The sequence below is a fragment of the Pan troglodytes genome, chromosome 2 (genome assembly GCF_028858775.2).
Source record: "Pan troglodytes isolate AG18354 chromosome 2, NHGRI_mPanTro3-v2.0_pri, whole genome shotgun sequence".
NCBI classification, from domain to species: Eukaryota; Metazoa; Chordata; class Mammalia; order Primates; family Hominidae; genus Pan; species Pan troglodytes.
Window position 1 is genome coordinate 200,723,139 of NC_086015.1, and position 27,746 is coordinate 200,750,884.

The window sequence follows — 27,746 nt, forward strand, 5'->3', positions numbered from 1 at the left end:
GTACTCTGGTCACAGTGGCTTTTTCTTGCTGTCTTTGGAACATAGCAAGCCAGCTCCTGCTTTAGGGCCTTTGTCCTTACTGTTCCCTCTACCTAGAACACTCTTCCCTCAATATCCACAGTCCTTTACTAAAATGTTTACTAAGACATTCTCTGGCCACCCCATCTATCCCACCCCAACCCTGACTATCCCCCTTCTCTGCTTCCATCTTTTCCTCCTCCTTGGCACTTTATTACATTATAGCATTCTACATGTTGTACATATTTATCTTGTTGGTTGTTGTTCAGTCTCATTAGAATATAAGCTCTTTGAGAACAGGAATTTTTGTCTGTTTTGTTCACTGTTGTATCTCCAACATGTACAGCAGTGCCCTGCACACAACAGACACACAATATTGATTGATTGATTCATTGAGATGGAATCTCGTTCTGTCACCCAGGCTGGAGTGCAGGGGTGCAATCTTGGCTCACTGCAACCTCCACCTCTCAGGTTCAAGCAATCCTCCTGCCTCAGCCTCCCAAGTAACTGGGGTTACAAGCATGCACCACCATGCCTGGCTAATTTTTGTATTTTTAGTAGAGACGGAGTTTCACCATGTTGGCCCGGCTGGTCTCGAACTCCTAACCTCAAATGATCTGCCCATCTCGGCCTCCCAAAGTGCTGAGATTACAGGTGTGTGCCACCACGCCTGGCTGGTACATAATTAAATGAATTAAGAGAGTTTTGGCTGGGTGTGGTGGCTCACGCCTGTAATCCCAGCACTTTGGGAGGCCGAGGTGGGCAGATCACGAGGTCAAGAGATCGAGACCATCCTGGCCAACATGGTGAAACCCCGTCTCTACTAAAAATACAAAAATTAGCTGGGTGTGGTGGCTCACACCTGTAGTCCCAGCTACTTGGGAGGCTGAGGCAGGAGAATTACTTGAACCCAGGAGGTGGAGATTGCAGTGAGCCGAGATCACGCCACTGCATTCCAGCCTGGCAACAGAGCAAGACTCTGTCTCAAAAAAAAAAAAAAGAGAAGAAGAGTTTTAAGAAGAGGAGTGCCATTATCAGACTTACATTTTTAAAAAGGTAACTCTCATTGGGTTAATAATAAGTTGAGGATGGACTAGAGCAGAAGCAGGGAGACCCGTTAGGATCTGTGGCAGTAATCCAGGGCCACCATGTGCAGTCATGAGGGTTGTATATCGCACCACTGCAGTGAGATGTGAAAACGTGTTCCTTAGAAATGTACACCAGCCTTGGTGAAAACCATGGAACTGATTAGAATTGGTAAGTCTGGCTTTATATTGAAGGTAGAGTCCACTACCATTTACCAACAGATTGAGTGTAGGATATGAAAGAAGGAAGAATCAAAGCCATTTCCAAGATGTTTGGTCCAGGTGTGACAAATGACAGTAGTGCAAATGATTAAGCAGCCTTTCTATTCACAAGTGCTTACTGCATTTCACACCCGAGGACACAAGCTGAGCCCCCGAGTCCTCACCTGGCTCCTCCAAACCGTATCTCCAACTATACTTTTCTCCTCTACTCATTCAACCGTTTGCTACACCATCCCTCAACAAGCCCTGTACTTTCCAATTTCCGAGCCTTGCTCATCCTATACCAAACTGACTGCATCTGACCGAGTCCTAGCCGGTTCAGATAACTCTCCCGAGCTGCCTTTTCTAATCCCCTAATTCAAAAATCTGTCGCCCAATCTCCTCCCTTCTGTGCCTCTGTAACTGCACCTACCTAGCCAGGGTCGTATTCGAGGGATTTCTGTTTATAAACATTCACAAGCCCCCATCCTACCACCAATCCCCACCCGGACTGTGAGCACCCTACAGACAAGACCCAAATGTTGAATCACTCTCTTCTTGCTCCTCCGAGTATTTATTGTGTGATGCCTGACAGGAAGTAGAGGCTCTGTAAATGTATATTGAGTGAATATGAAAGCTTCACAAATTTCAAGGGTCAGCTTCCTTGGCGGCCAGGGATATATACGCCCTATGCAGAGCCCGGCTCCAACGCCTCTTGTAGAAAGAAGGACACTGACCAGGACATTTGCAGCGTCACAAAAGATCCTGTCAGCGCGAGGCCTGCAGGCGGCCCTCCATAGTGAAATATGTGCTTCTGCAACCCCTCAAAGTAGGAACTGCAGGGTGACTCTGCATCAGCTGACTACAGGCAGATTTCCAGGCTGACTGGCTGGAAAAGAAAAAAAAAACGCGGAGTTCGACGCCGCGCGCAGCACCAAACACTTCCCCAGAAGGGCGCAGCCTGGAGGCGGCCGCGCGCAGGACGCACGCCCAAGGTGCCTGGGCCGCTAGGGACCGACCGAAGCGCTCAAACCCACAGGGTATCTCTCAGGCGCGCGCCAGCACGTAAGCAGAGCGCGAGAACGCCCGAGACGGCGGCGCAGCCAATCCCAGAGCAGCGCTCCCCAACGGCCGGCCGGAGGGCGGGGAGAGAGGGGGGCTCGGCCAGAGCCACGCTTCCCATTGGTTGAGACAGCACCGCCCAGCCAAAGCCCCCTTGTCCTCGCGCGGGTGCGCGCCTGGGCTCCCACCCTGGCCAGTCCCGGGCCCACCACCACTCTGGCATCCCCAGCCTGTCCCCGCGGCTCCTCCTCCTTCCCCGGCCCTGTGGCCTGCCTGCTGTCCAGCATTCTTCCCCAGGGCGCTGTGGCGCGGAGGGAGGACTCCCCAAACCCCGGGAACAGAGCCTTGCGGAGGACCCCGGAGGAGGAGGAGGAGGGACGCGGACGGGACTGGGAGATTCGGTCGGGAAGGGGACAGGGCCTACAGCCCGGGGCTAGAAGGCAGGACACCTGGCTTCGGTCTGGGCTCGGCCTTTGACTACGACGTGACCTTGAGGACGGTTCCTTCCCTTCGTGGGGCCTGGGTCCCCTTCGGTAAGATGCGCCGGCAGGAAACGATGAGTCGTTTCACCTGGGAGCTGCAGGGCCGCGTGTTTAACCCAGGGCCTCCTCCTGCCTGGCACATTATTCCGAATAATAAATGCCAGATCATGCTGCTGGAGACGCCGGCAGAAAAGCCGAGAGGGAGGCGAGTGAGGACTCCCCGGGGTCTGGGCGCGATCGGCCATCCTACCCTTACCCCGCTGCGGCCGCAGGGCTCGGCCTGTAGGGCGCGAGCCCCCCTTCCCCACCCGTATCCCGGCTTCGGAGCTAAAGGAACACGTGAGGCCGAACCAAACCGAGTAGAGGGCGCCAGGGCATCCCGCCCGAGCTGCAGAGACGCGGACCCCTCCTCTTACCCAAAACCAAATGGGCAGGGGGCTCCGCTGCAGAGGGCTCGCCGAGGCGCTCGCCTTCACCCGGCGCCGCGCAGGTGCCCGCTCTCCTGCGGGGAGAGCCGAGTGGGGGCGCTGCCGCAGGGTCTTTCTGGAAGCCCCTCCACCAGCACTCCTGCGGCCTGCGGCCTCCGCCACCCGGACGCTTCTACACACGAAGCGCGCGCTGGGGCTACGCCGGGCGGGGCTCACGGCGGCGTGGCTGTGGGGGGGCCGCCGAGCCGCCTCCTCCGCCCTGGGTGCCCGGCTGGCCCTCCTCCCGCCCAAGGTGCCCTGATCGCTAGGCTCCCGGTGCGGCCGTCTCGCCCCTAAGCCGGGCGCCAGATCCCCCGCCGCCTTCTCGCTCCCCGACCGCTGGGCGGGGGCGAGGGCCAGGGAGATGGAGCCAGGTGCGGAAAGGGTTTCAGCCTCGGGGGCTGAGGCCGGAGGGTGAAGGCGCCGCTCCTTGAAGTGAGGAAAACTCCGGTGAGGAAGAGGCTCTTTCCAGGTCCTGTGCGTGTTGCTGTCTTTAGAGCTCATTAGGGTTGGTTGGTTTTTAAATTTCTTTTGATCAGATGAATTTATTTAAAGGCCGGGGGCGGTGGCTCACGCCTGTAATTCCAGCACTTTGGGAGGCTGAGGCAGGTGGATCACTTGAGGTCAGGAGTTCGAGACCAGCCTGGCCAACATGGTGAAAACCCGTCTCTACTAAAAATACAAAAGTTAGCAGGGCATGGAGGCACACGCCTGTAATCCCAGCTACTCGGGAGGCTGAGGCAGGAGAATCGCTTGAACCCAGGAGGCGGAGGTTCCAGTGAGCCGAGATTGCACCGTTGCACTCTAGCCTGGGCGACAGAGCGCTCCGTCTCACAAAAACAAAAACAAAAAAATTAAAGATTTGCTCCTCAGGGTCTTTAAAAATAAATTAAGAATAGCAGTTTCCCAGAGTTTTAATAATAGAACAACGGAGGGCCATCGGCCACAGATAAGGGTTTCCTCCCAACCCCGCCCCACTGCGCTATCGCCCTGCGCCAGCACACCTCAGTTTCCAGGAAGAGAAACAGGCTGAGGAGAGAAGACACCAGGACACATTAGTGGCGAAGCTACGCGAAAGGAAAATAAATCTTGGGGCCCCCAAATCACTAAGCTAAAGGGGAAAGTCAAGCTGGGAACGGCTTAGGGCCAACCTGCCCCCATTCTACTCAAAACCACCCCCTGCTCACTGAGATAAATGCATATCTGATTGCCCCCTTTGGAGAGGCTCATCAGAAACTGGAAAGAATGCGACCATTTGTCTCTCATCTGCCTATAACCTGGGGGCCCCCTCCTTGCTTCGAGTTGTCCCACCTTTCCAGACTGAACCAATGTTCATCTTACATATGTTGATTGATATCTCATGTCTCCCTAAAATGTATAAAACCGAGCTGTGTCCCAACCACCTTAGGCACATGTCAGGACTTCCTGAGGCCATTTCACTTGCGTGCATTCTTAACTTTGGGAAAATAAACTTCCTAAATTGATCTGGCTCAGATTTTGGGGGTTCGCAACTATGTTTAGGTAAAGTACAGAGAAGGAATGAATAGAATGAAGAGAATGAATGAAAGTTGCAAATACAGGAAGATGAAAACAGGAGGAGGGAAGTACTGGCATGATGAAGATTTAAAGAAAACTGTAGACCGGGTGCGGTGGCTCACGCCTGTAATCCCAACACTGTAGGAGGCTGAGGCGGGTGGATCACTTTAGGCCAGGAGTTCGAGACTAGCCTGGCCAATGTGGTGAAACCCTGCCCTTAGTAGTGGATGCTTGTAATCCCAGCTACGTGGGAGGCTGAGGCAGAAGAATTGCTTGAGCCTGGGAGGCAGAGGTTGCAGTGAGCTGAGATGGTGCCACTGCATTCCAGCCTGGGCAACAGTGGCAGACTGTCTCAAAAAACAAACAAACAAATAAAACTGTTGGCTCTGTCCATCCATTCTGTGAGCTTCTGGAGAGCTAAGCCTATCTCCTTTATCCCCAGCTCCTGGCACATACAGCCCTGAAGACTGGGAGAATCAGGAAGGGAGGATGCACTTGGTTTTCTGTTCCCGTTTCACAGATAGACTCAAGCCTGGATTTGCTCCAGTGACGGTGTTTCAGAACATTAGGCATATAGTACCACAGGGTTAAAAATAAATCACTATACTAAAATTACGCCTTGAGGATTACGCTTTGCTAGAAAAGTAGTTAAAGGAAGAATTCTTCTTTACCCCAAGGGAAAAAACATAGATCCTGACTCTGAGAATTAAACTGAATTGTAGTCCTATTTGCATAAGACAGAAAAGGACATTTGACCTTTCTGAGGTTGTATTACACACCTGGCCTTACATCTTCCCAGCCCAGCTTTGCTGTGACAACCAGCTATGAACAGGTGTAACCTGAGAGCACCTTGCCTCAGCTGCACCTGGTATTCTGCGTCTCTGGCACTGCAACCTGGGACCCTTGCAGGAATCCGCTGCCCACTCCGACACATGAGTAAACCTGGAAGTGCAAAGGAACACCTCAAAGGACAAACTTTGACCAAAGGGCAGGCAGGAACTGCAGGAAAAATACTCTGCTCTTCCAGTCTTCCAGTGGGCAATTCTGAGATATGTTCTATGCAGCTCCTAAAATGATAGCATTCTGTTTGCCCATAGTAGTGACCGACTTGATCAACTCACGAATACACCCTTGGATGCCATTCTCTTTCCCTCCTTCCCTATTTGACTCTTCCCAGCCCTCCCCTCCAATTCCTTGGGATTTTGTTATGTAGCTTTAAATGATTCCAAACACTTTCACTTTGCTGTGAGAGTGATATTGTTTTACTGTGATTAGAACATGCAGGGAACTCTCCCTAGCCAAGGGAATGTCATGTCACACCTTATCAGACCCTGCATGGGAGCTACTGACCTCAACCACTGGACTCCAAACACATAGAAACCCAAGATTCTGACAGACGCTTGGAGAGCTGAGGATGTGGCAAGGCCACTCTCTGGAAGCCTTGAAGCTGTTTTTGAAGCCTTGTCTCACAACGCTGGCACCGCTCTCTAGCAGCAAGAGACCTCACGTATCTTCACGGATCTCCATTGTATTAGTCAAGCTGTCCCTCCCGAGAACCTCTCCTAGAAAGTAGTGCCTCAAACTCTGATTGGACTTTGCATCCACAAAAGCCTGCTTTCCATCCTAAGTGGGCAATTGAACTTTTTTTTTTTTTTTTTGAGATGGAATCTCACTCTTGTTACCCAGGCTGGAGTGCAATGGCGCGATCTCGGCTCACTGCAACCTCCGCCTCCAAGGTTCAAGCGATTCTCCTGCCTTAGCCTCCCAAGTAGCTGGGACAGGTGCCCGCCACCACGCCCAGCTAATTTTTGTATTTTTAGTAGAGATGGGGTTTCACCATGTTGGCCAGGCTGGTCTTGAACTCCTGACCTCAGACGATCCACCTACCTCAGCCTCCCAAAGTGCTGGGATTACAGGCATGAGCCACCATGCTCAGCTTCAACTGAACTTTAATAATTGGACTCTAAATGAAATTGGAACTCATTCATTATGTGATTAATGTACCTTGTCTGTTGAGTGTATCCCCTGTGAGATTTGTTCTCATTATTCTCCCCCTTTTTAAGAATTGTGAAAAAGAAAGACCTCTTTGTACGGCAATAAACTGTGTGATTCATGAACTCATACTTTGATCTCCTCCTTATTTTAACCATACAAAACAGATTCATTCCCCAAATAAACTACCTATACGCAAGTCCTTGCTCAGGCTCTGCTATTTGAGGGAACCCAGATTAAGCCAATGGTTAACCCAAAAGAGACATCTCAGCTTATCTTTCCCAACCCTGCTAAGGAAGAATTTATTTGTTTGGTTTGCGCTTTTTCTCCTTTATTTCCCAAAGGCCCTGCCCCTTAGGGCATCACGAGTGAACTCTGACACAGATAGTAGCAAGAGACTCCCAGGAGAAAGGGCCAACTGAGGAGTTGGGACTGGGTTAAGGGGTCAGACAAAGCCATTCTCAGCCCCACCTTCAACCTTTCCCCTCCTTCTACCGTTCTGGTTGTTGACTTTGGAACTGGAGAAACATTCAGCTGTGAGGTTGAACACAGAGAGTCTGTGGAAATCAGGTCACTCCCAACACTGCATGCACCAAGATTCTCTCTCCCCCCTACTACTGTGAAACCACCTCCTCTCTGTTCAGGTACAAGGGCTCAGGCCAGGGTATTCAGCACTTAGCACACTCTCCTCAACCCAGGGAGGTACTGTTTGCAAATTAGCAAGTTAGTTTTGGGAGGGAAACAGTCCTTAGTCCCTGCCTTCAAGGAGGTATGAAAAGTAAAGTAGAGGTTAGTCTTCAAAGACTTTCCTCCCCTCTAATTAGGAATAAATAGTAACTTCTCTTAGAAGCAAAATTTATTCAAAGACCTGTGCTAACATTCTTAAAATCTGCTAGCCTTAATAAAGAAATCATATGTTCTTAGCTCCCACAGTTTAGCCTAAATATTTGCCGTGGTGTGCTTATACTGGTCCAAGCAAGCATTAGGTCATAGCCTGTTCCTCTTCCTTATTTGAAGGTGTTTTTACCTTTCTCAGCATTCCACAAGTTACTTCCTCCTTCCTTTGTTCTCCTCTGCCTTTGCCTCTTTTAAAAAGTTCTAAGTTACTAGCCAATCGGGACAAATACAGAATGTGAGGTCCTGTTCCAGCCAATGGAAACCAGACACAGCAGTAGGGCGGATGTGTCAGGTTATAAATGACCCCATCTGCTTTGTTCTGTGTATGCTCACGGCAAAACTGCTGGTGAGTGTACCCTTTCTGCAGAAAGTATAAAAATGGCCTTGCTGAGGAAATTATGTTCAAGTGCTATTTCTTTACTGCACCAAGGAACAAGCATTTCAAACAGAGGTGTGAAAGGAAAATATCTTGGGGCCCCCACATCACTAAGCTAAAGGGAAAGTCAAGCTGGGAACGGCTTAGGGCAACCCAGCCTCCCATTCTATTCAGTCATCCCCCTGCTTACTGAGATAAATGTGTATCTGATTGCCTTCTTTGGAAAGGCTAATCAGAAACTCAAAAGAATGTAACCATTTGTCTCTCACCTACTTGTGACCTGGAACCCACCTCCCTGTCCCACTTTTGCTTCAAGTTGTCCACCTTTCTGGGCCAAATCAATGTTCATCTTACATATGTTGATTGATGTCTCATGTCTCCCTAAAACGTATGACCACCTTGGCACATGTCATCAGGACCTCCTGAGGCTGTGTCACGGGTGTGCATCTTCAATCTTGGAAAAGTAAACTTTCTAAATTAACTGAGACTTGTCTCAGATTTGGGGGGGTTCACATTTTGGTAACCATGGAGGGATTCTGAGTGGAGATGCCCCTGACCTTTGACAGATCTACTGGTCCTTAGTAGCAGCATGAGCTAACCTTATGGCTCAAACCAATAGGACAATTTGCTGAGGTCTGGGAGCACACCCTCCAGAGAATCCTTGATCTCCCCAAATTTGGTCAAGATCTAGAGTTTATTTTTCTGTACAACTCCCCCCCACCTTTTTTTTGGAGTTTTATTTGCTTCCAACAAGGAAGGCAAGATTTCCTCTTTCCATGATGATAGAAGGCAGACAACTCCTTCAGGGAGCTTGAGCTCACTCCCAGCAGGGAAGATGAATTCGAGTTTTTTCCTGCTTTTAGGATGACAAAAAGCAGTCTTCAGCCTGAGACCCATCCCTAGGTAAGTAGCTGAGTTGGGTTTTTGTCTTGGCTAAAGTTTAACAACCAGCTGGTCTGAATTTCTCCTTTACCATTAGAGTGCTCAGTGATCATATTGTTGGGGTTTTGTTGTTGTTGTTGTTTGTTCTGGTTGCTTTCCCATCAGATTTGACCTACTCTTCCAGACTTGGTCCAATCTGAGTGAGAATTCCAAATTACGGGTAACAAAGCCTTTCTAATCTGGCCAAAATTTCTCACAGCTAAAACAAACAAACAAACAAAACAACAACAACAACAACAAAAACATGCACTTGCTTTCTGTGTTTGCTTCCTGTCTTAAAAAATATATATTTATTTCATTTACTTTTCTTCCACCCTATACCTCCTTCCCCCTTTGCCATCTGCAGTACCAAAAAAATCTAGAGAAGGCTTCTAATGACTTGAACCCCTTTAAAGAATTCAGAACAAAGGGGCCACTCACCCCTTTTGGAGTGTTATGTTTTCTCTGTGAAGTTTCAAGAGTTGTGGGCGGATTCTTCTTATATCTAAAGCTCTGTTTTCCTGTATTGCATGACCTGACCTCTTTGGCTTTGGGGGAACCAGAGATGACCTTGCACTGTGAGAGGATTTGACCTTGGAGCATGTAATGGCAGACGAGAACTACAAAGTTACGGGTGGCTGAGCACAGTTTACAGGAAGTGGTCTTGGCTGGTTTCTTTTCTTTTCTCTCCTAGGAAATTGTTGTTTAAGGATCCTAATTCTAGTTCGGAGATGCATTCTGAAGGGTCTTCTCTATTGCTTTTTCTCCCATAATTAATCTCAATTGTGTTTGTCTGTGTGCATTTGTCTGAGGAACTGAACTGTTGTTTTCATAGGCAAATGAGAAACTGAGTTTTCTGAGCTCCAAAGAGAAAGGACATTTGCTCTTTCCAGCAAAAGGCGTCCCTGGGTGACCAGGGGCCTCGTGGGAGTGTCTGGGGAGTTGATCCCCTGCAACATGCAGTGGCCCTGCAGGGAAATCCCCAACAAAAATTAATTTTAAAAATGGGTCATCCAGGAAATGCATATAAGGGCTGATCACCTGGCATTTTGAGCCCTCTCAGAGGTCATAGACCTCTGGAGAGAGAAGCTGAGATGCATAAGAGGCTGGAAACAACTCAGTGATGACACACTGTGGAGTCTTGCCCACAAGCAGCTCACATCGATCCATGCACAAAAACCCTAGGCCACAGCTCAATTCTTCCTTTTAAGAAAAAAAAAAAAAGAAGCAGGAAACAAATAATCTGAGAATGAGGAGAAAACAAGGAGAATGACCCCCTTTAGAGCACCTTATTGGTTTTATGGCACCTCTATTTGCCAGAGTAAAATGGAAGTAATACAGTCTTTGTGCAAATTTACATTAAGGAAAAAGAGCCCTAAGGTCAACCTGCAAATTCTAGAGTTCCTAGTCCCTTTTTCTCTATTTTCCTTTCTGCCATGCTTTAAGTCTGCTGTTATTTTTCCACTGAGATAAAACCACTGTTTGGGTCTAACAGTTTTTTGGGTTTTTCTTGCAAGCTGGCAAATTTGTATTTATCTCATGGCTAAAGTACTGGAGTAAAAGTTATAGAATCTGTATGTGTGTATGTGTGTATGTACATGTACATGTGTATGTATTTGAAGGCCTTTATGATAGATGTCTATAATTTTATGTCCAATTGTTAATTAAATTCATTTTAATTTCCCTCCAGCTCACCAGACTTTCACTTTGTACCTTACGAGGTAAATTTTGCTGTCTGACTTTTACGTGAGTTGTTTCCTTTAATATGCAAATTTAAGACTATTAGCTGACAAGAAGAAAAAGAAGACCCTTTAGAATGCATCTCCGAACTAGAATTAGGATCCTTAAACAACAATTTCCTAGGAGAGAAAAGAAGAATGAACAAGGAGAGTTTGGAGGTTAAAAGCAAGATGGAGTCAGTTAGGCAAATCTTTTTCACGTCTCTGTTATAATTTTGCAATGATGGTTCCATAACTTTAAATGATGACTATCACAGTTTTCATAAATCATCTAAAACAATTAAAATAATTAGGTGAATGTAATACTTGTAGACAAACTCATAATTTAGAATCTAAAGTTATATTAAATTAAGTAATAGATATTTCATTATATGGGTATTTTCCAATAAAAATATATTTGTAAGAAAACATTCTTTTAAAAAAGTGTGTCATTTTTAAAAAGATGAATAGTTTTTGTCTAATTCAAAGCTTATTTAAAGGTCATGTTTAAAACAATATAAAAGGAACCAGGAAAATAAAAGAGATGTAAAGAAAGTTATGGCTGGGAGCAGTGGCTCACACTTGTAATCCCAGCACTTTGGGAGGCTGAGGCAGGCAGATCACTTGAGGTCAGGAGTTTGAGACCAGCCTGGTCAACATGGTAAAATCCCATCTCTACTAAAAATACAAAAATTAGCCAGGCGTGGTGGTAGGCTACTGTAATCACAGCTACTTGGAAAGCTGAGGCAGGAGAATTGCTTGAACCCAGGAAGCGGAGGTTGCAGTGAGCTGAGATCTTGCCACTGCACTCTAGCCTGGGTGACAGCAAGGCTTCATCTAAAAAAAAAAATGACAGTTATAAAAATAAAGAGGTTTTTTTTGGTAAGAAAGCTTAAAGATAAATAATTTCATATAAGAAAGAATCTTGTATGGTAAATTTAGTCCTAGACTAAAATGACTGGTTGCTTAAGAAAGAGGGATGTTCAGGACAAACCAGAAAGTCCAAGCATGTCATGAACAGTCTGTGTAAGTCACAATAAGAGGATTTATTTTAAAAAACCTATATGATCAAGTTGTCATATTATTATTAAGTTTTGGTTTGCTTAGGGAAAAAACTGAGATTAAAATTTTTTTTTAAGTTAAGGTTATTACACCCATATGTCTCTCTGTATGAGCTTTTAAAGTACTTGTGACATTTAGTTACAGGGCTTTGACCCCTGGGTGTAAAAAAGATACCAAGTCCTGCTAAAGTTTAAACACTGACAGCAATTAAAATCCCATCTTTAGTCTCAGTAGAAGATGCCAATCAAAATAAACTGCATTTCTGAAACACAGGGCCAAAAATTCAAGTTATTCAACTTTCTCAGGAAAGGGGCATGTGAGATTGTAAGAGCCAATGTTGAGAGATAAAATAAGTTCAGTTTCTCTATAAATTAATCATTAATGTCAAAGGCACACTGATGCAAGACCAGCATATGAGCCCATGTCAAATTAACAAGGTTTTTATGAAATATTAACCAACTCCTAAGTAAAGGTTATAAAGGTTATGAAAGGCTTATGGAAGTTATAGCTTATGGTCAAGATTAAAATTTTATAGATTGTTTATAAAATTTTAGAGAACAAATTTAATTGGCTTCCTGCTGTGTTTTGTTTTTTGTTTTGTTTTGTTTTTGAGATAGAGTTTCGCTCTTGTTGCCCAGGCTAGGGTGCAATGATGCAATCTCCGCTCACCGCAACCTCCGCCTCCCAGGTTCAAGCGATTCTCCTGCCTCAGCCTCCCTAGTAGCTGAGATTACAGGCATGTGCCACCACGCCTGGCTAATTTTGTATTTTTAGTATACACAGGGTTTCTCCATGTTGGTCAGGCTGGTCTCAAACTCCCAACCTTGGGTGACCCACCTGCCTTGGCCTCCCAAAGTGCTGGGATTACAGCCATGAGCCGCCACACCCAGCCAGCTTCCTGCTGTTGTTACTAGGGCTTATTGTTTGGAAAATTAGCTCTCTTTTCTCAAAGAGAAGGTTTTTGCCTTTTTTTTAAATCCTTGAGTTATCACTTTGGTCAAATGAATGACTTATTTTACAATAACCTGTGATATCAAGTGTTCTAAACCTTTGATATTTGATAACCTTTCCAAAATCAAATTATAAATTATGTCTTTTTCTGCTTGAATTAATCCTTTAAGATATTAGGTTTCCTGAAGTCCAAAATGACATAATTTGGCTTATTTGGTATAAAAATCATACAGGAAACTTTGTCAAATATGAAATGGTGTTTGGCTTTCTTTGGGCTGTATTTATATAAATATGTTATTGGTATGTGTTCCAAAATCATGGGAAACTCCTATAATTTTGATATGACAATGTACATTATCAGTAATAATTATAATTGTTATGTTAAATTGTTGCTGCCACAGAGATAAGTTTCTTTGTCAGTTGTGTCTTTGACTGTGGCTGCCTTAAAACCTTTTGTCATCCACAAACAATTGTCTTGTTTTGGTCCTCCTTAGAAAGTGGTTTTATAATCAACTATAGAACTCTAACAGGTGTTCCTAGATGCAAGTTTCTGATAACTTTGGAGATTGGAACATTAGAATAGAGAAAAAAACTTACAGGACTCTCATGGAGAACTGAAATGTTCATGAATATCAGAACAAAAGCTAACTGCGTGAGCTGAACTAATAAAAGACTAAAGTAATCTTTTAAACTTTTTGCTTAAAATGTTGCTGATCCTTTGTTTTGTTTTTCAGATACAAGAAAACGTCTTTTAAGCTATTTACAGCTTTTAACAATTGAATGAAGTATACTTCTATGAACAAAATTTAGACCATATTTGTTTCTGTCTACCTGATTTCTCCAAAATTTGGGAACTATGTGTGAGTATTCTTATGACAATACAGTTATTTGCATAAGTGCAATAAGAATCTGTTTTCATTTGTAACAGGACACAATTGGAGAAACTGGTTATTTTACTAAAGTTTTGACTGGAATGGTGTGCTTTCCTTTAAGGATTCAAACTTGACTTATGGAGGCAATAAAAGCCCATTGGATAAACTGCTGTGATACCTTTGTCTACACAGCCACTGTAAAGGGTTCCTGATGTGTCATAAGTAAAGAATGTCACTTTCTGACAGGCCCAGGAGCCCCAAGTTTATCTTGGAACCTCAAGAGGAAAGGATCACTCAACTCATAGGTACCTGATGGCACAAATCCATAGCTGGGCTCAGCTTTAAAAAAATGTCTTATCTGAGATTCCTTCTATGGAACAAAGTTCCATCAAAGCCAATTTAAAAGCCTATGTAAAAAAAAAATTACTCTGGCTGCATTGTATACAAATAATTAGGCCAAGTATAGTAAAGCAAACCAGTCCTACCATGATTTTTCTTTAGTACAAATGGGAAACTGAAGAGGGAAACATTATGATTCAAAACTATAGTACAGCAGTTGTTAGATTCTAGTCTTGCCTAATGTTTCTTGATTTTTATTATTTTTTAAAGTTTGAACTGAATTCTAATTTTTCTTGGCTCCAAGTCTTCAAAGTAATTTTTGTTACTTTGTTTTCAATTTTTTTCTTCTTCTTTTCCCATTTTTCCTAATTTGGAGTCACTGGAAACTGAGCTGTGCTTTCATAAAGCCCCACAAACTGAAGCTAGACAACCTTCAGAAGAGAATAATAGCAACCTTATTTACATACATTAGCCACTTTCATACCTACCTACTGATGTATAAACTTCAGAGTAATGTGGCCTATATCGATTTTCCAGGATTGTTCTTTTGTTTGTTGTTGTTTTTCTACCTTCTTCCCCCTGTTTTCTCTTCAAAGGACATGAGACTTCACAACCTTCTAAATATGAGCTTTCCTAATAACTTGGGACCTACCTATCTAGGAATAAACCATCCTAGCCATAAGACACCAGATGAAATCTGGGACGAGGGACTCATTTTCTCCTAAAATGCTTTCTCCAAAAGATTTTTAAAAGAAAAGGAGGGAAATGTGAAAGGAAGATAAATCTTGGGGTCCCAAAATCACTAAGCTAAGGGAAGAGTCAAGCTGGGAACTGCTTAGGGCCAACCTGCCTCCCATTCTGTTCAAAGTCATCCCTCTGCTCACTGAGAAAAATGCATATCTAATTGCCTCCTTTGGAAAGGCTAATCAGAAACTCAAAAGAGTGCAATTGTTTGTCTCTCATCTACCCGTGACCTGGAAGCCCCCTCCCTGTCCTGCTTTTGCCTCCAGTTGTCCTACCTTTCTGGGCCAAACCAATGTTCATTTTACATATGTTGATTGCTTCTCATGTCTCTCTAAAATGTATAAAACCAAGCTGTGCTCTGACCACCTTGGGCACATGTCGTCAGGACCGCTTGAGGCAGTGTTACAGGTGCACATCCTCAACCTTCGCAAAATAAACTTTCTGAATTAACTGAGAGACCTGAGATTTTGGGGGTTCACGGAGGGAAATGAGGCATGTATGTAAGCTAAATGAATCATTGGAAGTCCTGTAAGTCTTCTAAAAGAGGGACAAATAAATGTCATCAGAGTTCTAATAAGGGATCAGGATAGGCTTTGTAGAAGAGGTAGTATCCTGAAAGATACTCAGTCAGAATGAAGTACCCTAAAAGAGGCCCCTGACCTGAGAGATCATGGTGTTCTCTCCTGTCTGTTTGCCTGCTAGCTCACACTCTCCTCCAATACCAGCTGAATTTAATCATTCCCAGCCCCTCCCTTGCTGGATCTGGCCCTGCCTGGGGTCTGAATGCCCCTGGTCTTCTCTGCCCTCAGTATTAAGTGCTCAGTGTTAATTCAGGACAGTGCAGGTTAAATCCTGCCCTTAGGCAGCCACCTCCAAGTCCTCACAGAGCCAGTGTGCAGCCTGCTTTGCTGAGTTCTGCTGGGCAATAGGGAATAAAAACACTGTCTACTGCCCCAAACCCCACAGTCTTCTGTTTGTTTTGATGCAATTGAATTTTATTAAAGTTTTGTGGGTTTTTTTTTTTTTTGGCTGGAAATCATACCCTTAATCTGTAGAATTTTATAGGTATTGAGTAGCTTTTTCTGGAATTGACAGCAAAGGAAAGAAGCCCAGTGTATTATTCTATGCTGCTTCTAAAACGAAGCTGTGGTGCTCAGAATCTAGTGTGTTGAAAAGAGCCTTTGACAGCTGATCTTAACGTGACTGTAATGCTGAAATCTGTGGATGAATGAGAATTGGAGGAGCTGCCTTTTCCTTGCAGTGAATGAGTAAGTAAAACAAGTGCTTGACCTCAAGGGAAAAAGATGGAGAGTATCAGGCATCCCCACCCACTTTCTATCACTTAACTCTTACGTATTCATTAATTGAGTGTTTGTTTAAGCACAAGCATTTTGTGCATGGGTATGGGTTGTCTGTAAATTTAAGCAATGTTCTTTTGAGGTAACTAGGATCTTGGAAGAGGGAACAATATGAGGATATTTGATTAAAAAAAAAAAACACCTCTGCCCATCCTGCCCTAAGCTACAGCAACCCATGCAATTTATTCATTCATTCAGTTTGCACTGATTGAGTCCTTATCTCACTGATTGTGCTATATTCTTAGAGTGGAATCATAAATCAATGCAGGCTCCCTGTTTGCAATAATACTACAATTTAGCAATAAATGGTTGATTTCTATGTACCAGCCACTGTGACAAGTGCCCTCTATGCATTATTTCACTTACTTTTGCAACAATTCTAAAAGTAGCCTAAGATTATTCCCATTTGCAACTGAACACATTGACAGTTAGCAGGTTCAAATAACTTGCCCACAACAATACAACCAGGAAGTGGCAAAGACAGATCCCACCCAAGTCTGTCCTACTCCAAATGCTTTGGTTTAAGCACACCACCAATTGTTCTGAGGTTCTTTCTTTGAAGAAAGGGATTTTTAAAATCCCAGTTTCTGTGGCTATTTGGAGTACAGTTTTTTTTTCCTTTTTGTAGAGTTACAGGAACTCAGCATGGAGTACAGAATTTTTTATAATCAGCTGGGCATCATTCATGTGGATAATCCAACAGAAGCTGGAATTGCTTTGTTACACAGAAATTTCATTCAATGAGTACAATACAGATGGCAATTTCTGATGTCTTCAATGAGGAAAAGTTATAGGTTCTGGTTGATTATATTGATATGTTTTGGCTGTGTCCCTACCCAAATATCATCTTGAACTGTAGCTCCCATAATTCCCATGTGTTGTGGGAGGGACCTGGTGGGGGAAAATTGAATCATGAGGGTAGTTTCCCCCATACTTTTCTCGTGGTAGTGAATAAGTTTCTCCCATACTTCTCTCTTGGTAGTGAATAAAAACTGATGGTTTTACAAGGGGAAACCCCTTTTGCTTGGCTTTCATCCTCTCTCTTGTCTGCCACCATGTAAGACGTGCCTTTTGCCATGATTGTGAGGCCTCCCCAGCCATGTGGAACTGTGAGTCTGTTAAACCTCTTTTTCTTTATAAATTACTCAGTCTTGGGTATGCCTTTATCAGCAGCAAGAAAACAGACTAATACAGTAAATTGGTACTGGTAGAGTGGGGCACTGCTGTCAGGGTACCTGAAAATGTGGAAGCAACTTTGGAACTGGGTAACAGGCAGAGGTTAGAACAGTTTGGAGGGCTCAGAAGAAGACAGGAAAATGTGAAAACGTTTGGAACTTCCTAGAGACTTGTTAAATGGCTTTGGCCAAAATTCTGACAATGATATGGACAATGAAATCCAGGCTGAGGTGGTCTTAGATGGAGATAAGGAACTTGGGAACTGGAGTAAAGGTGGCTCTTACTGTATTTTAGCAAAGAGACTGGCAGCATTTTGCCCCTGCCCTAGAGATTTGTGGAACTTTGAACTTGAGTGAGATGGTTTAGGATATCTGGCAGAAGAAATTTCTAAGTAGCAAAGCATTCAAAGTGTGACTTGGGTGCTGTTAAAAGCATTCAGTTTTAAAAGGGAAACAGAACATAAAAGTTTGGAAAATTGCAGCCTGACGCAATACAAAAGAAAAACGCATTTTCTGAGGAGAAATTCAAGCTGGCTGCAGAAATTTGCATAAGTAATGAAGAGTCAGATTGCCAAGATGATAGAGAAAATGTCTCCAGGGTATGTCAAAGACCTTTGTGGCAGCCCCCTCCCATCACAGGCCTGTAGGCCTAGAAGGAGAAAATGTTTGCATGGCCTGGGCCCAGGGGCCCCCTGCTGTGTGCATCTTAGGGACTTGGCACCCTACGTCCCAGCTGCTCTAGCCATGGCTAAAAGGGGCCAAGGTACACCTCAGGCTGAGGCTTCAGAGGGTGCAAACTCTGAGACTTGGCAACTTCCATGTGGTGTTGAGCCTGTGGGTGCACAGAAGTCAAGAATTGAGGATTGGGAACCTCCACCTAGATTTCAGAGGAGGTACGGAAATAACTGGATGTCCAGGCAGAATTTTATTGCAGGGGTGGGACCCTCACAGAGAACCTCTGCTAGGGCAGTGAAGAAGGGAAATGTGGGGTTGAAGCCTCCACACAAAGTCCCCACTAGGGTACTGCCTAGTGCGGCTGTGAGAGGAGGGCCACCATCCTCCAGCCCCCAGAATGGTAGGTCCACTGACAGCTTGCACCATGTGCCTGGAAAAGTCACAGACCCTCAATGCCAGCCCATGATAGCAGCCAGGAGGGAGGGTGTACCCTGCAAAGCCACAGGGGCAGAGCTGCCCAAGACCATGGGAACCCACCTCTTGCATCAGCATGACCTGGATGTGAGACATGGAGTCAAAGGAGCTTTAAGATTTGGCTGCCCTGCTGGATTTTGGACTTTCATGGAACCTTTGGACCCTTCGTTTTGACCCATTTCTCCCATTTGGAATGGGTATATTTATCCAATGCCTGTACCTCCATTGTATCTAGGAAGTAACTAACTTGCTTTTTGTTTTTTAGGCTCATAAGTGGAAGAGACTTGCCTTGTCTCGGGTAAGACTTTGGACTGCGGACTTTTGAGTTAATGCCGAAATGAGTGAAGACTTTGGGAAACTCTTGGGAAGGCATGATTGGTTTTGAAATGTGAAGACATGAGATTTGGAAGGGGCCAGGAGTGGAATGATATGGTTTGACTCTGTCCCCACCCAAATCTCATCTTGAATTATAGCTACCATAATTCCCATGTGTTGTGGAAGGGACCCAGTGGGAGATAATTGAATTGTTGAGGTGGTTCCCCCCTTAGTTTTCACATGCTAGTGAATAAGTCTCATGAGATCTAATGGTTTTACAAGAGGAAACCCCTTTCACTTGGCTTTCATTCTCTCTCTTGCCTGCCACTGTGTAAGATGTGCCTTTTGCCTTCTGCCATAATTGTGAGGCCTCCCCAGCCATGTGGAACTGTGAGTCCATTAAACCTCTTTTTCTTTGTAAATTACTCATTCTTGGGTATGTCTTTATCAGCAATAAGGAAATGGATGAATACACATATAAACTTTGAAAGATGGCCAAGCATAGTAGTTCATGCCTGTAATCTCAATACTTTGGGAGAACAAGATGGGAGGATCACTTGAGCCTAGGAGTTCAAGACCAGCCTAGGCAAACAGCAAGACCTTGTTTCTACAAAAATTTAAAAATTAGCCAGGCAAGGTTGTGGCAGGCCAGGTCTCCATAATGGCTGAACAGGTAGGCCTCCATAACAACTGTTTCAGCACTGACTGAGTGGTTAGGTTAAATATTAAAAGCTGATAGCGTCAGTGCCCTATACAAAGGCTTGAATGTAACAAAAGCCCACAAAGAGTTTTGCCTAGGCCTTTCCTGGGCCTTAAAGCATGACAAAATAATGAAGGAATTCTTAACAGGACCCATTTAGGGTTAAACAAGTTTTATTGTGGATCTTAAGGAACTCCCCAGACCTTCACAAACAAGCTTTACTGGGGACTAAAGGAACTCCCCAAAACCCTGTGATTTAGCAGGACACAAGATAAGGGTAATCACCCCAGCACCTTCACCCATTTAGATTAAATGAATTTATGAAGGCTCCAAAGGAAGGCCTTCAGGACTCAGATCTTAGTTATAGATTAGAAGAAGTTAATCACTTACTTATGTCTTTAGATGAATGCACACGTACACATAGACATATAGCTTAGAAGGTATATAAGCTCTGGAAAACTTTGTAATTTTGAATTGTTCTGGTGATATTTTCCAGACCTTCTCCCTGTACCCAGTTACAGCAATAAACTCCCTTCTTTCCCAGTTCATCTGCATCTCATTACTAGGCCGCAAGAATAAGCAGCCCGGCCCTCAGTTTGGTCTGGGAACAAGGTGAGGTGTGCCTGCCTATAGTCCCAGCTACTCAGGAGACTGAGACAGGAGGATCCCTTGAGCCCACGAGTTTGAGGCTGCAGTGAGGTATGATTGTACCACTACACTCCAGCCCGGACAACATAGCAAGACCCCATTTCTAAATAAATAAATAAACAAACAATTTTGAAAGACAAAATATGTAGTGAGATTCTCAACCCCTAAAACTGATTTGATTTTCTGAACTTCAAATTCTATTTTTTTCAAAGAATATCTAATGTATTACAACAAGCTGTTTTAAAAAACAAGATACAAAACCACATGCTTATTTTGCCTAATTCTTTTTCCAATTATTTTCCCAATGAATACATATTACTTTTTATTTATCCCTATTGCTACCAGGGACAGAGCCTGCTATTTCAAAAAGAAAATCTAATTGCAAAGCTGCTGCCTCTCTGTTTTGGGTTAACAGCACCTCTTTCCAAAGGCCTATTCACTCCTCCCCAATCCCCTCCCTTTCTACCAGGCCTTACCCATGGCTCAAATTTTCTTCTGCTGACCGCTCTCAGTGACAGCCCACACGTTCAAGTTCAGCTGTCTCTCACCTTAGCTGGCAGGTGCTTCAGCACTATCAGCATGCAGGATCCTCTCCAGGCAAGTGACCAGCCGGATCCTCTTAATTCTCAGTTGACAGGGCGTATTGACACCCCTGGAAACCTTTTCCAGGCTTTCTGTGTATTCTTTCAATGCTTGCCTTTAGCTGAGAATGGAAATTCTCACATACGTGTGACAAGTACAGTGGGGGTCGGCGGGGGGTGGGCCTTGGGATGTTTTTGTGTTTGTCCTTGCACAGGCAAAGTTCAACAGCTTTGTAACTGTTTGTTTTAAGCTTAAAATGTCTGTGAGTTTGGCCTTCTGACAAGCAGAGGGTCAAGGACAGATGCTGCTGCTTAGGAATACATTAAAAATCAATGATGCCAAAGGGCAGCTCCCACCAACTCCATCTTTAGCTCTCCCTGCCAGGTATGTGTGGGCATAAATTAGCAAGGAACCGGCCTGAACAGGATGAGAAATCTTCAGAGGCTGCCCTGAGCATAACCCAGAATCAGGACCTGAGAAAGATTTCAAAATGGCCAAGTGGTTTTAGATAGGGCCATTTCCAAGAAGAGGCTGGAGACTCAGGGAGGAGTTACAGTTTGAATCTGAAGGCAGATTCAAGAAGGTGGGGCCAAAGCCATACCCCTTGAATGTCACAGTGGAGGTAAGGAAGAGTATGTCTGAAATACAGGAGATACCATAGGACATGTCTTAGTATTCCCATGCCCTGTGATTAAAGTCAATGGAAAATTACAACAACCCAATTCAGGCAGGACTACTAATGACCCAGACCCTTTAGGAATGAGGGTTCTGGTCACCTCACCAGGCAACGCTCCATGGCCAGCTCGGGTGCTTGCTGAGGGCAAAGGGAATATGGAATGAGTAGTGAAATAAGATAGTTATCAATACCAGCCACAACTACATGACCAGTTATAAAAACAAGAACTGTAATTGTCATGAGTGTTTCTTCCTTATTTTGTTACGAATATGTTAGTGTGCGTATAGCACCTTTGTTTTCTTCCCTTTTGTATTCCTTTATCGTGTAACATAAGATGCATTACTTTATCTCATAGAATTTAATATTGCTAACTTTACATCATAGTGTTTAAGTTACAGGATCTCAAGAAGAGTAAATATCACCTGTGAACCCTCAAAATGAGACAAGTCTCAATCAATTTAGGAAGTTTATTTTACCAAAGCTAAGGACGCACGCCTGTGATACAGCCTCAGGAAATCCTGACGACATGTGCCCAAGGTGGTTGGAGCACAGCTTGCTTTTATACATTTTAGGGAGACATGAAACATCAATCAACATATGTAAGATGAACATTGGTTCCCTCCGGAAAGGCAGAATAACTTGAAGCAGGGAGGGGGCTTCCAGGTCATAGGTAGATAAGAGACAAATGGTTGCATTCTTTTGAGTTGCTGATTAGCTTCTCCAAAGGGGCCATCAGAATATGCATTTATCTCAGTGAGCAGAGGGGTGACTGTGAATAGAATGGGAGGCAGGTTTGCCTTAAGCAGTTCCCAGCTTGATTTTTCCCTTTAGCTTAGTGATTTAGGGGCCCCAAGATTTATTTTCCTTTCACACACCTAAGGACTTTGTATCCTCTTCTGGGAAAAGGATTAGTGCAGTAGGATGCAGTTGTAGGAAGGATAGTTGTGTCATGTTAGACAGAACTATGATCTTGTTCTTGTCTTTACTTGAAGGTTAAGTATGATTTCAGAGATATGTGTGGGTCCCAGACTGACAAGGAGCAGACTGGTGATGATTAATTTTACATGTCAACTTGGCAGGAGTGAAAATTGTAAATTCTTTTTCTGTAAAGGTTTTATTATGCAGAGGAGGGGCTCAGTCCTTGGCAGCTGCTTTCCTCATGGCGGCTCAGTACCCAGATATTTGGTCAAACTGATAGCCACGGGATGCGGCCAAATGCATTGGCAGGTAGGGGTGGGTCCCTGGTGAAACCCCACCTTCAAGCCAAAAACAGAGCTGAAAGACTGGACTGCTGGTCCCAGACGAAACCCACGACTCAGACTTAGAACTTCTGTTCCTGTTTGCCCACCCTTTCCTGATTGATTCTTTCTGAATAATGCCTTTTAACCAGTTGAATGTTGCCTTTTCCAATACTACCTATGGCCTGCCCCTCCCCTATTCTGAGCCCATAAAAAGTCCCAGACCCAGCCACTTGGGGAGGTGAGAACCACCCAACTGTGGGGCTGGGGGATCACCCCCTATGTCCCCTCTCCGCTGATAGCTGTTCCGTCACTCAATAAAATTCTTCTCCACCCCCATCACCCTTCAATGTCCAGTGTATCCTCATTCTTCTTGGTGTGGTTCAAGAGCTCGGGAACCATTGAATGCAGGTACAAGCTATAACACAGGCAAGCTGGGGCATGCCAGCCTGGCTGAGGGAGGCCTGGACAGGACATCGCCAGCTGGGGGTTTCCAGCTTGCAAAGTGACCAAGAACAAAAATCCTACCTCAAAACATTATTCTGGATGTTTTTGTGAAGGTGTTTTTTGAATGAGATTTGACTGATGGAATTTGAGTAAAGCAGTTACCTCTATAATCTGGGTGGATTTCCTCCAATCAGCTAAAGGCCTTAATGGAAAAAGACTGACTTCCCCAGGAAAGGAAGAAATTCTGCAAGCAGACTGCCTTCAGATTCAAACTGTAACTCCTCCCTGAGTCTCCAGGCTCTTAGCCTACTCTACAGATTTTGGACTTACCATGCTGTTACAGGAAAGGGGTCCCAATCCAGACCCCAGGAGCAGGTTCTTGGATATCATGCAAGGAAGAACTCAAGGTAAGTCCATAGAGTAAAGTGAAAGCTAGTTCATTAGGAAAGTAAATGATTTTTAAAAATGGCTACCCCATAGGCAGAACAGCCCTGAGGGCTGCTGGTTGCCCATTTTTTTTTTTTTGTGGCTATTTCTTGATGATATGCTAAACTAGGGGTGGACTATTCATGCCTCCCCTTTTTAGACAATTTAGGGTAACTTCCTGATGTTGCCATGACATTTGTAAGCTGTCATGGCGGTGGTGGGAGTGTAGCAGTGAGGACCACCAGAGGTCACTCTCATGGCCATTTTGATTTTGGTGGGATTTAGCCGGCTTCTTTACTGCAACCTGTTTTATCAGCAAGGTCTTTATGACGTGTATCTTGTGACCTCCTATCTCATCCTGTGACTTAGAATGCCTAACCATCTGGGAATGCAGCCCAGTAGGTCTTGGCCTTATTTTACCCAGCCCCTATTCAAGATGGAGTTGCTCTGGTTCAAATGCCTCTGACAAAGCCTCTACAGTCGTATGAGACCATTTCTAAACTCTCTCTTTCTGTCTCTCTCTACACACACACACACACACACACACACACACACACCACTGTATATAGACTGGTTCTGTTTCTTTGGGGAACTCTGACTGATATACTCACTCAGCGTGGTCTGCTTCCTAGACTGGAGTCTGATACAACGTTGAAATAGATTCCTCTGCTGTGGAATTGGTCTATCTGCGACCTGGAGCATAAGTCAGAGGTAGGGGCCTGGTCTCAGGCCAAACAGGACATGTGAAACTTGCTTTTCACCCCCTCCACCCCCTGGGGTCTCTGTAGTCCCTGCCATCCAGGTGCTCACAGCCCAGGGAAGGGAACAGACACATCCGCAGCTTCCTCCCTTCCAGGACAGCTTGGGCCCAGTGAGGCAAGTGAGGCATAGCCATGGAGCTCTGGGACGGGGAAGGAACTACTCCTCCAGCGTGGGGAGGGTCATGTAAATTAGGCAAAGCCATGGAGCTCTGGGATGGGGAGGGCACTACTCCTCCAGCTTGGGGAGGGTGATGTAAATTAGGCATAGCCTTGGAGCTCTCGACCGGGAGGGAGCTACTCCTTCAGGTTGGGGCGGGGAGGAGGGTAAGCAGCAGGAGATAAGGATGGCCAGGGAAGCTTAGTCCACGTTCACTGGCCTTTGTTCAGAGGGCACTGGAGGTGCATTAACTTTACATAAAAGCATCTCAAAGACCAAAAAGCCCTCAAGACCTAAAGAAGTGAGTCTCAAATGGTGGTGTTCCAGGTTCCTGAAAGAGATATTTTGAACAATGGGGCCTTCCCAAGCATCCCCCAGACCAAAACGTATTATTAATTGGCAAAAAGAGAAAAAGATCTCAATTAAATAAAAAGGAGCATGACTACTTTCAGTGTCATCCTTCCTTCTCTCACCATTGTCTACCAGCTCTGTCATTACCCATTTTCCTCAAAGATGTTTGCTTCAGCCTCTCCCATCCTTTCCCCTCCCTTCTCCCCGTTCAGTCACCCAGACGCTCTCCTGTTCACCACTTACACGCAGCTCCCTGGTGCATCCCTCTGCACCCAGCATTACAGGGAGGTCGGGGGAGGAGCTAGCAAGGACCGGTCACCAGAGGGTTGCTGTCAGGACTACCCTTTCCAGCAGCTCCAGGTGGTACCTTGGGACCTGCCCAAAGGCAAACACCTGGAGAAGGTTCTGTCTCAGGAGGGTGATGCAGGCTGTGAACAGGGTGTCCGCTGTGGCCTGAGCCAGTGGCCAGACTGGAAGGAGGAGAAATGAAGAAGCTGAAGAGAAGAGACTGGGGAATGGCTGTGGGGGAGGCTGGGGAGCTTATCTCCTCCAGGTAATGTGTCTTCAGGGGCGTCCCTCTGACTCACGGCAGATTCACTGGGTAATGAGTGTGCTCTTAAGGCAACGTAACCACCCAGCAACACGTCTTTTTTAGGAAGCCCTGGCCAGCCAGGGTATCTCTAGGTTGTCCTGGTTTAGCATTGCCTCCTAGCCGGAGACTTCTTGAGGCAGACTAAAGGTTGCTGGAACCTTTCTTGCTTCTTCATCCCTCCTACTTCCTCAGGTTCTGCAGCCAGCCTCCAGTGCAGGAGAAATTCAGCTTCCCTCGCTCAACATCCTGCTTCCTCTCTCCAATCATTAGGTCAGGTCTGGGGAGATGAAGGATGTAGGACACAAGTTGGGGTCAATTAGGGGAAGTCAAGGAGAGTATGGGGCATGAGGAATGCACAATAGGGATATTGGGGAGAGCTGGAAACAAAAGACCACCAGATTGAGTAGCCTAGTCTCCCAATGCTGACTGAGCTAGAAGGCAAGGCTCAAGTGGCAGTGGGAAGAGAAGTGAGCTATGATGAGGCCCTCATGTTTGCTGACTTTCAGGCTGTCCTTAGAGGTTGTCCCTTGAATGGCTGTGTATCATCCTCATGATGTGAGGCTGTGGCTGCCACAGCAGGGGAGCGTGGAAACCGTGCTTGCAGGAAGAGTGTGTTCTTCATGATGTGAGGCTGTGGCTGCCACAGCAGGGGCGCGTGGAAACCGTGCTTGCAGGAAGAGCGTGTTCTTCATGATGTGAGGCTGTGGCTGCCACAGCAGGGGAGCGTGGAAACCGTGCTTGCAGGAAGAGTGTGTTCTGACAAGCAGAGGCTGGCTCAGGAGATAAGCCCCCACCCCCACACAAAAATAATAGAGCTCCATCCAGAGTTGAGGGGACTGCAGCCGGAAGGCAAAGTTCAGAGTCATATCCCAAAGAGTGCCAAAGAGACACATCCCATCAAGACACTGCAATGGCGAGGACAAAAGGCAGGAAAAAGAAATGAAGTATAAATAAAAGAAGACAAACCACCATTACTGCAGGTACTAACTAGTATTATTAACCCAGAATATTTAGGAAAGTCAGCGCTAAAATTATTAGAATAATAATGTAATTCAGGAAATTGGTTGAATACAAAACAAATGCAGGGAAAAATTAAAAGCTTTCCCATTCAGAATATATAGTAGAAGAAATCATGAAAGTCACAATGGTAATAAAACCTAAAGACAACAAGAAAATGTAGGGTCATAAAGAATGTATGTCATCACTGAGAGACATGAAAGATGGATTGAAAATAAGGAGATGGGCTGGGCGCGGTGGCTCACACCTGTAATCCCAGCACTTTGGGAGGCCAAGGTGGGCAGATCACCTGAGGTCGGGAGTTCCAGACCAGCCTGACCAACATAGAAAAACCCCGTGTCTACTAAAAATACAAAACTAGCTGGGCGTGTTGGCACATACCTGTAATCCCAGCCACTTGGGAGGCTGAGGCAGGAGAGTCTCTTGAATCCGGGAGGCAGAGGTTGTGGTGAGCCGAGATCATGCAACTGCACTCAGCCTGGGCGACAAAGTTAGACTCCGTGTCAAAAAAAAAAAAAAAAGAAAGGAAGGAAAAAGAAAAATAAGGAGATATACCATGTTTTCAGATAGGAAAGCAACACTATAAAAGATGGATTTCCCCCCCATATTTATCTAGAATTCAGTGCAGCTTGGGGGTGGGAGTGGCAGAAGGAAATGTGATCAATTGATTCTGATGGATAAATATGCAAAATTATGCAGGAAAACATTTTAAAATGCATCATAAGATAAAAACATACTACAAAACTAAGCTAATTAGACAAGTATGTAAAAACATTTTTTGAAATAAAACTTTTTTAATTAAAAAGACAATGACGTGGTGCTGGTACGTGTATAGAAAAAGCAGATTAATGAAACAAATAGGCAGTTCAGAAACAGATCCACAAATTAATGAAAATTTAATACACAGGTAGAGTGGCATTACCAATGAAAAAGATTGTTTAATGGCGTAGAAACAATTGTACATTTATATACCATACACATAATAAATTCTACGTGAATTAAAGATCAAAAAATAAAAACTAAGACTATAAAAATACTATGAGAAAATATAAGAGACCATTTCTATAATCTTGAGGTTGGAAAGGATTTGCTAACTCTGACACAATATCCAGGACACATAAAGAAAAGCGAAAGATTAGACGACTCAAAAACCTAAACTTTTGTGCAAGAGCGCTACCATTCAAATCATTGCCAGGGAGAAAACATTTGCAACATACATAAAAGAGCTAAAAATTCACAAAATGTAAAGTGTTTCTACATATGAATAAGAAAAAGAGAAACAAACTAATTGAAAAAATACACAAAGGATAAATAAATCACAAAAAAGAAAAGCATCGCTAATAAACCTAAGAAGACACACTGAATTATGATGAATCATAATTTTAAAAACGCAAAATAAAAAAATTTTTGGCAATCAAATTGGTGAAGATG

At 44.7% G+C, this 27,746-nt stretch overlaps 1 protein-coding gene, 2 long non-coding RNA genes and 1 pseudogene across 13 annotated transcripts in view; 2 read left to right on the forward strand and 2 right to left on the reverse strand.

The window, feature by feature from the left end:
- BDH1 (3-hydroxybutyrate dehydrogenase 1) overlaps positions 1–20,723 on the reverse strand; it is a 63,251-nt gene extending 42,528 nt beyond the window's left edge. For 3 of the 9 annotated variants that reach the window (XM_063807445.1, XM_063807444.1, XM_054682500.2), the window contains exon 1: positions 3,265–3,405. The gene's annotated coding sequence lies outside the window, so the exon portion shown is untranslated. Of the gene's footprint in view, positions 1–2,041; positions 2,194–2,815; positions 2,904–3,264; positions 3,462–20,544 lie in introns of those variants that run through there. The other 6 variants (XM_063807442.1, XM_063807446.1, XM_063807443.1 and 3 more) reach the window with 6 other exon arrangements.
- LOC104005933 (uncharacterized) lies at positions 2,508–19,963 on the forward strand. 3 transcript variants are annotated; one of them, XR_010155903.1, is made up of 7 exons: positions 2,533–2,899; positions 8,980–9,019; positions 10,728–10,758; positions 13,503–13,628; positions 15,819–15,991; positions 17,064–17,190; positions 18,671–19,963. It is a non-coding gene; the product is annotated as an uncharacterized LOC104005933 (long non-coding RNA). The 3 variants fall into 3 exon arrangements; XR_010155904.1 differs by lacking the exon at positions 10,728–10,758 and having other exon boundaries at positions 2,508–2,899; positions 18,671–19,138; XR_008547371.2 differs by lacking the exons at positions 8,980–9,019; positions 10,728–10,758 and having other exon boundaries at positions 2,512–2,899.
- Positions 2,948–3,877, forward strand: LOC134809636 (proline-rich proteoglycan 2-like; annotated as a pseudogene).
- Positions 20,724–21,775: 1,052 nt separating the features above from the next.
- On the reverse strand, positions 21,776–25,176 carry LOC134809639 (uncharacterized). Its single transcript, XR_010155905.1, has 3 exons — positions 24,950–25,176; positions 24,049–24,130; positions 21,776–22,095 (listed from the first exon to the last, which is right to left on the reverse strand). It is a non-coding gene; the product is annotated as an uncharacterized LOC134809639 (long non-coding RNA).
- Between the last annotated feature and the right edge of the window lie 2,570 nt (positions 25,177–27,746).